Genomic DNA, 13290 nt, shown 5'->3' on the forward strand with positions numbered 1-13290 from the left:
AGAGAGGAATATGCTAATTGTCCGTTATGCCATAACGTCATGACTGGATCAGCAGGCTGCGCCCCTGCCCTCTGCTCAGGCAGCTGCAAGGCCCGAGGTAGGAGGGGATAAGAAAGGAGAGGGAGAGGAAGGCAGGCCTGCATGCAGACAGGCCTAGAGGAGAAACAGAAATACAGAAAGGGAACAAGCCGGCGAGGGGCAGGACACAGGTGGTGCGGAGCGGGGAGCCCCGCCCAGACGCCCGGTGCAGGCCGTTGGCAGGTCCCCAGACAGAGGGGTGGACGGTCTGAGGCCTTCCGGGTGGAGGTGCTTCTGCTTTGCGGCAGCAGCACCCAGGCCGCGCTGGCCTCGGCCACCCTCGCTGGGCCGGGTGTCTGGGGCAGGAAATGGGAGCAGGACGGCGGCAGAGAGGCCGGGGAAGTGGGGGGAAGCATACACCGGGCCGGGGCTGAGCCCTGGGCTGGGGGTTAACGTCTCCCCACAACAGAAGCTTTAAGGAGGGAAGGAGGGCTCCTCTCTCTCGCTCACACACACCCCCGCCGGGGCCTCCTCTCTCTCTGGATCCATTTTCTCCACCACCAGGGGCCGGGGCTTCCTGTGGGGGGCCCAGCCGGTACCCCAGGTCTCCCTTCAGAGCTGGGGTGAACTCTCAGGGGAGCCAGGAGATGGAGAGATAGGCAGGGGTTGGGGTGGAGGGAGCAGTGGCCCCGGTGAGTTTGGGGGGAAGTAACCAGGTGGGGGAGGGATGGAATAGGGAAAGGGGTTTCAGGGCCCCCCCTATGGACGAGTGGCTGCTGAGGCCGCCCCATCCAGGCGGGGGCTGGGGGGGCCTGGGGCTGGTGGGTGGGGAGCCTGGGGGCCCTGGCGAGCCTCCCGGTGGGGGTGGCGGGGGGGGGTGTCCCGGGAGACCGAGGGAAGCAAGACATCAGGGACATTCTGCAGCAGATACTGACCATCACGGACCAGAGCCTGGATGAGGCCCAGGCCAAGAAACACGCCCTAAACTGCCACCCAATGAAGCAGCGCTCTTTAGCGTCCTGTGTGAGATCAAGGAGACAACCGGCCTCAGCATCCGAAGCTCCCAGGAGGAGGAGCCGGTGGACCCCCAGCTTATGCGCTTGGACAACAAGCTTCTGGCAGAAGATGTGGCTGGGCCTGCGAGGGGGGTGGGGGGCGGTGCGCTCAGCGGCAGCAGCTGCAGCGCAGCAGCTTCCGGGGGTGGCATGTCCCCTGACAACTCCATCAAACACTCGGATTATCGCAGCAAACTTGCCCAAGCTCACCATATCTACCACTCAGAGCTGGAGAAGTATGAGCAGGCGTGTAACGAGTTCACGACCCACGTCATGAACCTGCTGAGGGAGCAGAGCCGCACGAGGCCCGTGGCACCCAAGGAAATGGTGAGCATCACACACCATAAGTCCAGCGCCATCCGGATGCAGCTCCAGCAGAGCACCTGCGAGGCCATCATGATCCTGCGCTCCCAGTTCCTGGATGCCAGATGGAAACGCCGGAACTTCAGCAAACAGGCCACCTAAATGAGTATTTCTATTCCCACCTGAGTAACCCGTATCCCAGTGAGGAGGCTAAGGAGGAGCTCGCCAAGAAGTGTGGCATCACCGTCTCTCAGGTCTCCAACTGGTTTGGCAACAAGCGGATTCGCTATAAGAAAAATATGGAAAGTTTCAGGAGGAGGCAAACATCTGTGCCATCAAGACCGCCGTGTCTGTCACCCAGGGGGGCCACAGCCGCACCAGCTCCCCAACACCCTCTTCCCGCTTCCTCTACAGGCTCTGGCGGCTCTTTCGATCTTTCAGGATCCGGAGACATGTTTCTGGGGATGCCCGGGCTCAACGGAGATTCCTACCCTGCTTCCCAGGTGGAATCACTCCGACACTTGATGGGCCCAGGGGGCTACAGAGATAACCTCGGGAGAGGCCAGATGTACAGCCCTCGGGAAATGAGGGCAAACGGCGGCTGGCAGGAGGCTGTGACCCCGTCCTCAGTGACGTCCCCAACAGAAGGACCAGGGCGCGTTCACTCTGACACTTCCACCTGATCTCACCCCTCAGGGCCACAGGGTGGGGGCTCACCAGGTGACTCTTGTCGAAAGGACAAAGGCATCCAGAGGACAAGCCCCAGACACAGGAGAAGCACAAGGTGGAGAAGGGCAAATGGGGTCGCCCTACCCCAGCCGACTCAGTGCTGGGGTTGCTGACTACATGGCAAGGAGCGGGGCTCCCCTAAGGGGAAGGTGGAGTCTGTCTCCCCTTTTTTCCCTTCTTTTCAATCTTTTTCTCTCCCTATTTCTTACAGAGAAACACACCCAGAATCCTATCTTTCAGATCCTCTCTCTCTCTCATAGACACATACAAAACTATTGTTTCTCTATAGACACATATACATTCTCTCTCATACACATACATGACTATTCTGTTTCTCTCTCTCTTTCCCTCTCTCTCTCTCTCTCTCTCTCTCTTTCTCTCTCTCCCCCTATCGTTTCACCCATTCTCTCTCCCCCACCCCTTATCTGCTCTGGGATCTGTGAAGACGCCAGCCTTGCCTTACCCACCAGAGATGCCAAAAATGAGGACACACAACTTCTGGACAGATTACCTGGCCATGCCCCTGGGCCTCCTACCCATCCCCCTCCAGATGGCTTTATTACCTCATATGCAGCTCATCTTAACCTTTTGCACTCCGATGTCAAGATTAAAATTACTCTTTGAATGTATCAATAATTTGAAATATAAAAAAATCCAAATAAATAAGTTTGTATGAAAAGAAACTCCAGTTTTTTATTCTACTGCTGTGCTTTGTAAAAATCTGGGGTATTTAAAAAATTAAATCCCGAGTAGAATAAAGGAATCGAGAAAAAAGCAAGCGAGTGCAAAGGGTTAAACCAATAGAATTGCTCGGTGAAGAAAAAAAAGGGAAGGAGGGAGGGAAGAACTTTATAAAGGAGTCAGTAGACAGCAGAGTTAAAGACGGAAAGAGGATGTGTGAGTGAACTGTAGGAGCTATAATGAAAATCAAATATAGTTGTGTACTGGGGACAGATTTTAAAAGTAGGAGTCAGAAAAGAAAAAAGATAAATGATAGTGAATAATTAGGCAGGTAGATAGATAGATGTTAAAACAGTTGAAGTAAGTAGAGAAGAATGCATGGGAAAAGTAGGATGAGAGAGAAAGAGGGAGGGAAGAAAAGTTTTAACCGGGAGCTGGTAGAGCTTAAAAGGAGAATGGGAAGAAATGGGGGAGGGAGCAAAGCAGGTCTGAGGGAGGAAGTGAAGAAAAAAATTAAGGTGGGAAGGAAGGAAAAGGGGAGGGAGGGCAGGAGTAAAGATAAAGGAAAGGAGGAATGTGGGGAGGGAGGTAGGGTAGGAGAAAGATGGGAAGAAGGATGATGGAACAGAAGTAGGAAATAAGGAGGAAAGAAAAGTTTATAAATGATGAGTCAGTAGGAAAAAGTGTTACATAAAGAAGAGAGAAAAAATTGTGTGAGAGGGAGAAGCCAATAAGGAAGTCAAATACAATTGTGTGTGAAAGGGATAAGATTAAAAAAGAAAGTTAATAGGGGTGACTAGGCTGGCATGGGAGGGCAGTTGGGATCAGGCAGGCAGGCAGAGTGGTTAGGGCAGGCAGGCGGTGAGCAGTTAGGAGCCAGAGGTCCCAGATTGTGAGAGGGATGTGATTGGGCCTAAACTGGCAGTTGGACATCCCCCAAGGACTCCTGGATTGGAGAGGGTGCAGGTTGGGCTGAGGGACCTCCCCACCCCTGCCCCATGCACAAATTTTGTGCACCGGGCCTCTAGTATATATAAAATAAGCATATCCTTGGGTAAGGATTAAAAAACAAGGTAAAAAGTTTTTCTTACTGAGTAGTTCTCACCTATAGATGTACTAATTATAAAACAATGTATTTTGAAAATTGTTTCATGGATTTGAATCACAACTTTAGAAAATCCCAAGAGCTCCACATAATCAGATCAAGCCTTAGCTGTTTGCCCAACTGCCTACATCAAATTGCCTATGTCTTGAGCTTCTTTATAGCCCTTAATCTGATGCCTTACCCCCTAAAAATTTTCCCTGCAAGAAAAGTTTTCTCACTCTCTGCCTTTCCCACTACATCAGCATTATTTCAGTTGCTAAAACCCTAAGTAGAGCAGATTATTGGATTTATATGTTGTATTGAAAATAATGAGGAAAGTAAATACATATATGTACATAGCTTCTTTTCCCACTTTTTCCCTGTCAGTTTGAAAGTAGTGAAAATTGATTAGAACTTTAAGTGTGGGCATAAAACTGAAATAAGTGGACAATATGAAACTTTGCATGGTTTAGGAAAGGACAGTGTTAAAAGAAGCTGAGATCCGGTGAAAAAGTAGAAGGCACATTGAACGTGTTGAGGGCAGTGAACAGACCAGCTGGCTGGTGTGCAGGTGCTGCATGGAGGACTGGTGCAACAAGGCTGGACGAACCAAAGGGAGTGAGGTTTCTGAGTTTCTGGTGAAAGGCCATGATGCCCTCCAGTGTAAAAATTTGTCCTTCTAGTGGACATTTGTATGGCTTGTCTCCCTATCAGTTCATGTTCACATAAAATAGAATAATTACACCTTTGTCCTGGTCAGTGTGCTCAGTGGTTAGAGCGTTGGTCTGTGCATTGAAGGGTTGCAGTTTGAGTGCCAGTCAAGGGCACATACCTGGGTTGCAGGTTCAATCCCCAGCCCCTGTTGGGGCATGTGCATGAGGCAACCAATCGATGTGTCTTTCTCACATCAATGTTGCTCTCGCTCCTGCTCTTGCTCTCTCTCTCCCCCCTTTCACTCTTTCTAAAAAATTAATGGAAAAAGTATCCTCGGCTAAAGATTAACAAACAAAAAAAGAAAAGAAAATAGAATAATTACATCTTCAATTTGTGAGCAACTTTAGGGGAACTTTCCACAATGTCCCTAATAATAGTAATTATAATACCATATTTGAATAATACTTTTTTTTGTTAATCCTCACCCAAAGATATTTTTTCCATTGTTTTTTAGAGAGAGTGGAAGGGATGGGGGAGAGACAAAGGGAGAGGAACATTTATGTGAAGGAGACACACCAGTTGGTTGCCTCCTGCATGTCCCCGACTGGACCAGGGATCAAGCCTGCAACCATGATGTGTGCCCTTGACCAGAATTGAAACTGCAATCCTTCAGTCCATTGGCCGATGCTCTAACCATTGAGCAATGAGCTAGGGCTGTATAATACTTCTAAATTTAGAGAACATTTTCACAGTATTATCTCAGTTGTATGTTATTTAGCTTGTTGCTTTTTTAAAATCTTTGTTTACTTGGTTATTATCTATCTCCCCCACTGCAATATAAGCTCTATAAGGGCAAGAATTTTGAATATCATATTTTCCATTGTAATTTCAGCACTAGGATGGACCAGCACATCATAGATACTTAAAGAGTACTTGTTGGGTAAATAGACAGATGTGTAAATTAGCTTTCTTATGTTTAAGGAAGCAGACTCAGAGATTATATTATTTACTAGTAGTCCTCCAACTAAATGAATGGTGGATTGGGGATTCAGACCCACTTTATACCTATGTCTCTTGTCTTCTACCCCATTGCTTGCTTCATTATACCAATTGTCTTTCCTGGTACCCTAGGCATTTGCAGCAAGACTGAAAAACAGACCATAAAAAGTGACAGATTTGACCATATCAAAATTTAAAATTTTGAGATGACGGAAGACACCATAGGCAGAGATTAAAAAAAAAAAAAAGGGCAGCAGACTAAAAGAAGGTATTTGCAATCAATATAGCATTATAGGTTGTTATATATACAAATTACTTTTATAAATCAATAAACAGAAGACAGGCAATCCATTAGAAACGTGGATAAGCGTTATTAAATGGCAGCTCACTGAAGAGGAAATCTGCACAGCCAATGAACATTTTACAGACATGGACCACTGCAGTAGTAATAAGGAAATGCAAATCAAAACCATTCCACACCCGTGAACTTGGCAAAATTTACAATTCTGACAGAGAATCCCATGAAATTTTTAGAGCAATATGGTAGTTTTTACTAAAATTAAAAGTATATTTCTCAAACAACATAGCAATTTCACAACTAGATTTATTCCCAGAGATATTCTCACTTATAAACACAAGGAGATTAGTATAAAAGCACCATTTTTAGTAATAGCAAAAAACTGGAGCAACCTAAAATACCCATCAGTAAGGAAATAGATATATAACAATATACTCCATAACATGATGGGATATGATACAGCAGTTACAGTGAATGAACTAGTAACAACATGATAGATCAAGCTGCAGAAAGATAAGTATGATGTAATTTATATATATGTGTTTACACATGTACAAAGCAGTACTATTTTTGTTGTGAATATAGATGTATAAGAATCTGGACAGGAAGGCTTGACATCAAATTTATTACAATAGTTATATCTGAGGAGGGAACACGGGACACAGGATTAGGGAGATAGACAAAGGAAATGACAAGTTTATTAGTTAGATTTTATTTCTCAGTTCCCAGCACCTCGTAGGTATATTCAAAGACATTTATTGAATTAATATTAAAATATTTGAAACAAATATGACACAGTTTTAACATGTGTGATATATTTATTTTGCCATTCTCTACATTTTTATGCCTTTACATTTTTCCCAAGTTAAAATAGGTTTGGATTTGGGATCTGCATTAGAGTCTCAGGTCAGAGATCTGGTAGGTGTAGCACATGAAGGACAGGTGAGCCATAGGGCAGGAGGGCCTTCTACTGTTTTCTTAACCCCTAATCCTTTCTTCTTGGTTGATTTACCAGTAACATTGGAAAGTTCTTACGAGATCAGCCTGAGCATCCGTGCAGTTTTAGAGAACAAAAGGACAATGTAGGGCATGTTTGCCATTCTCAGCATCAGTTAAAGGAATAAGGATATTTTCCCATGTGTGAAAGAAGCATAGCAAATACTAACAATAATAGCAATTAGCAACATTTAATAACACTTATTGAATTCTTACTATGTCCCAGGTACTGTTGTAAGAACCTTTCCTGTATTCACACATCCTCCCTGCAACCTTTGGAGTTGGTACTGTCATTTCCTTTTTGCAGATAGGGAAACTGAGGCAAGTTGGGGAAAGAAGTATAAAAGGAAAGCATTTTTACTCAAATTATACACCATAAATATTTGTGTTTCCTAATCGAACGTTATGAAAAGCCTCTGAACCCACTGCATGTCCTATCCTCTCACTTTTCTTTCTCTAGTCCCTCGTTTACCCAGTGTTGTCTTTGAAAATATTTATGTCAAATATCCCTTGGATCCATTTCCAGTGTTACACCTCAAACTGGAATTTTGCTACTCTCCTTTTTACACGACTGCTGATTAAAAAAAAAAAAATCACTGTTGAGACAAGCACTAACTAAAGAAAAGACATTTCCCCTGTATAGTGTCGCCTCCCTTGAAATTTTCCAAGTATGATGGCAGTGGGAGATAGAAGGATATGATGATATGCCACTGAATTGGAATTTAAAAATGCAGGACACTGAATGGATGTCTATTTCTACTTAGTATACAGGCCTGTCTTAGATGCTTTTCCAAACATGACATCACTTAATCTTCACAATATTGTGAAGTCAGGATTATTTTTCTCCTTTTATAGATAATGGCGATGTTTTGCCCAAGGTTATGCAGCTATTTAGTGTCAGAGCCAAGACTAGAACCTTTGTGAAACTTCCATTATTTGCAGCTACTTAGTGTCAGAGCAAAGACCAAGACCCTGTGAAACTTGCATTATTTGCAACAAACCACACGGAATGCCATGCTACTTGTCTAACAATAGCCTTAAGTGACCACCTCCCCCCCACAAGACACAGGATTGGCTAAAAATAATCACTATCTGAGTGGCAGGACGATGCAGCCTTCCTCTAGGACAAGGAGCTATTTTAATCTATTATGGAGTTAAAATGCTACTTCCAAATTCAATGCAAAACCAAACCCCCAAAGAGGAAAAGACGGCTTGTAACCAAAGCAACTTACATTGTTATGAAGAAACTCTAGTCATTTGGTTGATGGACGAGAAGTCCATGTGTCTGCAGATTTTACCACCAACAATTGGTTCCATTTGGAGGAGTGGTATCAGGGGAAAGCTTTTGACTAGGCACAGGCAAAGGAATTGGTTATATCAATAGAAATAGGGCTTTCAGAGTAAGAGAGAATAGTTCCTCCACATTCTGAAAAATGTTCCCTCCTGAGAACTCTTGTAAAAAAAAAGATGTTGACAAACTGGAATAAATCTAGAAAAGAATTCCCAAGAAGGTGAGGGTCTGGAGCTCATTTCATGTATATGAGCATGTGTCTAATATACCTAGAGCTTGTGGAGAGAGGAAGAAAGGGAAGCAGGGAAGGTCAGGCAAAGGGAGGAAGGGGAGGGGGGAGTGAAAGAATGGGAAAAGTTGAATTTGCTGAGGCTATTTGGCTTACCACAGGTGGAGGCTTGTGTCAAATGATGCCTGGCGTCAAATATCTGGAAGGCTCTCATGTAGAAGAAAAATACTATTAGTGTGTATGTCTTCAGAGGGAAGGACTAGGATTGGTGGGAAACAGTTTATAGATAAATATTTTTAGCTTAGAATATGGAAGGGTTTTCTAAAAACAAGAAATATTTTAAAATTAGAATGTGCCATTTTGCATAGTAGCAGAAGTCTTTCTCTGAAGTTTTCCCAGTAAGGTGGATGAATTTCTATCAGAATTATGGTAGAAAGCAATTATTACCAGGTGTGGGTGAAAAGTTGAATTAGATGTCTATGATTCTCTGATATTATGAGAACCAATAAGGTACTGCTGGTTCATCTGAGGTTTAAAAATCACTCTCTGTTTTTCCTTTCTGTTCCTATTCATGACAAAATCTCTGATCCATACAGAGCTAATTCTTATGCTTTTATAGCACTATGTGTTAGGAAAGAAATTCTTACAAATAAGTATGTTATTTTTACTGTAATACATTTTAAAAGTCATTTTTCATAAAACACAGAAGGGTAAGTTTAAGAAATGGAGATGCAATCAGAACCCTTCAGATATTTTCAAATATTGTTTTACCTAAATATATTAAATTTCTATGTACAAAAGGATACTCTTTAGAAAGTTAGTTACTTTAGATATAATAATATTAACATTTCATATAGCTATGTTAGAATTCATGTGAACCGTGGCCGATGTGGCTCAGTTGGTTGGGCATTGTCCTGTGCACCATTTCGATTCCCAGTCAGGGCACGTGCCTGGGGTTGCCTTTTTAATCACGGTGGGGGGAGTGCAGGAGGCAGTCAATTGATGTTTCACTCTCACATCAATGTTTCTCTCTCCCCCACTCTTCCTCTCTCTCTAAAAATCAATATTTTTTTAAAAAGTTCATGTGAAATTAGGCTGTCAACAAAAAAATATCCAGCCTAAGAAAAAATCTTAGAAGAATTTATTTGAGCCAAACTGACAATTGCCAGGAAGCAAAATCTCAACAGACTTGAGAAAATGCTCCAGAGAATGGCAAGCAGTTTTGCAACTTATTTTATACATTAGAATCAAAGGAGAAGATGTAAAGGGGGTTACATGGAACCCATTGGGGTGGGTTAGGAAGGCGGGAGAAGGCAAAGTGGGGAAATCTCTGAGAGTGTGTAAGAAGTAAAATTGAGACACATACTGAAACCGGAAAAGTCAGTGATCATGCTACCTGTCACTACCAGAACCGGTAAGTAGAGACAGTGATTGAGTCTTTATGGGCACTTTAATCAGATGGCAGAGATCAGAGAAGACTGCGCGTTATGTACCCTAAAGACAGTCTTACATCTCATCTCAAGCTGACCTTTTTCTAAGGAGAAGAAGAGTGTAGGTAAAGATTTTGGAATTCTGATGATAAGTTGGTAAGGGGTTCAGAATTCAGGGAAAAGCATTAATCAGATAAGAGCTACAGTCCAGGGATTTTCCTAGCATCCCTTCATCTGCTGACTGGTGATTCTTTATCCGCCTCCTGGGCATCAAACATTCTCTCCCTGGAGCACAATGGCTCAGATACCATCTTGATTTCCCACAATCCTCCTGGGGCCCAAAGGTTCCTGGAATATTAGCTTTCTACATGCATTAATAACCAAGCTCATTAACTATAACTAAAGCTAAAATTTTTAACGTCTTGAGTTCCCCATACTTCCACACTATACCATAAGTCTTTAACTATCTTATTTCTATGACATTAATTTCATATGGAAGCATTCATTTTGCTGTTGGGCATGTATCTTAGCATTAAAAAGTCTTGTAGGGGCTCTAGGAATACACTTAATTGCAGATTTACAGAAGGGGGCAGATTGTATGCAACAACAAGCTATGGGACTGAAAAATGATGAAAACAACAAATGCCTCACTAAGACCAATAATAGTAGGTGGCCAGGAGGTTAGTTTAGACAAATCAATACCAAAGAATCCCTCTCTTTGTTTTATCTTGGACACTACTTCATTAACTTATTTTACTTTATGCTCTGTGAGCTGTGAATTATCAGTCAAGTTGAAACAGTAGAATCCTTTAAATTCTTCACACCCATGACTATGTCTTAAAAAGGAGGTAGTCTATAGTTGTGCCATATTCTAATACTGCTTCTTTAACTTGTCCTAGTTCTTGACTGATGGCACTAATGGCTTGAGAGGTTGCATTCAAGGCTTTTATCATAGCACATGTTAATCTACTTATTTCTATGACCGGCATTACAAATATAGTCAAGGATATATAGGGTGTACCAAAAAGTGTATACACACTTTAACAACTGATAACTCACTTAATTTTTACTCCTTTTCAGGTTTAACTGATTTGAAATAATGGGTGAAGCCAGACTATGTTTTGAACAAAGAAAATTTATCACTAGACTTTTTTTTTAATGGGGCTACATAAAAGATAAAACTGGCAATAGTTGATGAATTGAAGGCTCACAAATACTGAACGAAATGATTCTTGATGTTTGCAATTCCATTACTTCGAGTTATCAGCAGTGCCTGGACCATAATGGTCAGCAGTTTGAAAACAAGCATTGACCCCCCCAAAATTATTCATGTCTACAGATTCTTTTAAATTTGAAAATGAACTGCATGTTAATAAACACCGACTTTATAATCATTCAAAGTGTGTATACATTTTTTTGGGACACCCTGTATCCAGTGGCGCTAAAAAGGTGCAAATCACTGTTACAATCAGGTGCCAGGGAGAGTTCCGTCACGCCCCGGTGGAGTGGGGCTTCTGAGGCATAGACACCATCAGTCTTCCTAGAGAACATGGTTCCCGGAACTGTGTGCTGGAGCATAGGAATAAACAGTCCTTCCACATATTAGAAACTATCCTGCAGGCAATTGGATGTGACCAAAGGCATAAGATACATTCATGGTGGTGCTGCAATTCATCTCCACACCTGCTGAAAGCATAAAACAGATTTTAGTGCAGTTGACAAAAGTTGTATACTCTCCAGCTGGGCCTACCTTAGTGACTCTTAAGGAAAACATTTCCCTGTCCTTTAGAGTTACCATAGGTCCCCAGTTATAAACATCGGAGTAGGTTGTGGTCTTATTGATATGCTGAAGCAAAGAATAATTTCCAAGGCTTTCCAGGGGAGTACAAGAAACCTCCAAGACGTGAAGTGAAACTTCATTCAACATAGGTTCCTCCTGCAAGACAAAAGTCAGAGATGTTTAGAACATTTTGTTTGCTAAATATACCCAAATATTTTCATCTCGTTTGAAAGGAGTAAGTTCTCCATAACATGGGGTTAAACAAAGAGTAATGAAAAAAATAAAAATAATTGTTTTCAGAATGGTGGTCCATTGTTTTTCCAGTACTTGTTTTACTCTGGTGTGTTGAATCCTGGTTTTATTCCTGCCAGCTTCACCGAGGTTGGGGTGGTGGGAGTACATCCCAAGATCCAGTCCACTTTTCTTCTAGTGACTTTCTGGGATCCTGTCTTCCAAGTCTTGAGTAGCACATGTTCTTCAGGCTCAAAGGAATGCAGCGAACCTGGGGAGGAGAGGTCTCTAACACAAGCAAGGTCATTCATTACAGCTAAGGTCTTGATTTAAATGTTGTTTACCTTAAATAGTTCTTTTTTTTATTGTTTAAAGTATTACATGTCTTCTTTCCCCCCCAAATAACCCCCCGCCACTCCCACCCCCGAGGGCAAGCCCCCATGCCCCAGTGTCTGTGTCCATTAGTCATGCTAATATGCATGGATACACGTCCTTTGGTTGATCTCTAACCCCCCCTCTCCCCTGCCTTCTCCCTGAGGTTGGACGGTCTGTTCAGTGCCACCTTGTTTCTGGATCCATTTTTGTTCATCAGTTTATGTTGATCATTATATCCCACATATGAGTGAGATCATGTGATATTTATCTTTCTCTGACTGGCTTATTTCACTTAGTATAATGCTCTCCAGGTCCATCCATGCTGTTGCAAATGGTAAGAACTCCTTCTTTTTTACCACAGTGTAGTATTCCATTGTGTACTGTAGATGTACCACAGTTTTCTAATCCACTCATCTGCTGATGGACATTTAGGCTGTTTCCAAATCTTAGCTATTGTAAATTGTGCTGCTATGAACATAGGGGTGCATAGATCCTTTCTGATTGGTTTTTCTGGTTCTTGGGATATAGTCCTAGAAGTGGTATTACTGGGTCAAATGGGAGTTCCATTTTTAACTTTTTGAGGAAACACTATACTGTTTTCCACAGTGGCTGCACGAGTCTGCATTCCCACCAGCAGTGCATGAGGGTTCCTTTTCCTCCGCATCCTCACCAGCACTTGTCATTTGTTGATTTGTTGATGATAGCCATTCTGACAAGTGTGAGATGGTACCTCGTTGTCATTTTGATTTGCATCTCTCGGATGATTTGTGACTTTGAGCATGTTTTCATATGTCTCTTGGCCTTCCTTCTATCTTCTTTCGAAAAGTATCTATTTAGGTCCGTTTCCCATTTTTTTGATTGGGTTGTTTATCTTCCTTTTGTTAAGTTGTATGAGTTCTCTGTAAATGTTGGAGATTAAACCCTTATCGGTGATAGGTAGTGATCAGTATTAATGGTTTCACCTGGTTTTAGAAGCTCATACTACACCACACCTTCCTGATCCCACCAAATGCAGAGCATTGTCTTCTTTCCGAAGCAATTTGGCCTTGAAGTCGATGTTGATGGTTGACCTGGATCAACCCATGACTTTGTGCATTTGGGATTCTCAAAATAAATCCACATTTCATCGCCATTCAC

At 42.8% G+C, this 13290-nt stretch overlaps 1 pseudogene; it reads left to right on the forward strand.

Moving 5' to 3' along the window:
* The first annotated feature begins 779 nt into the window (after window positions 1-779).
* On the forward strand, window positions 780-2059 carry LOC103290232 (pre-B-cell leukemia transcription factor 2-like; annotated as a pseudogene).
* Window positions 2060-13290: the final 11231 nt, after the last annotated feature.

Source organism: Eptesicus fuscus, chromosome 9 (genome assembly GCF_027574615.1).
Source record: "Eptesicus fuscus isolate TK198812 chromosome 9, DD_ASM_mEF_20220401, whole genome shotgun sequence".
Classification (NCBI taxonomy): Eukaryota; Metazoa; Chordata; class Mammalia; order Chiroptera; family Vespertilionidae; genus Eptesicus; species Eptesicus fuscus.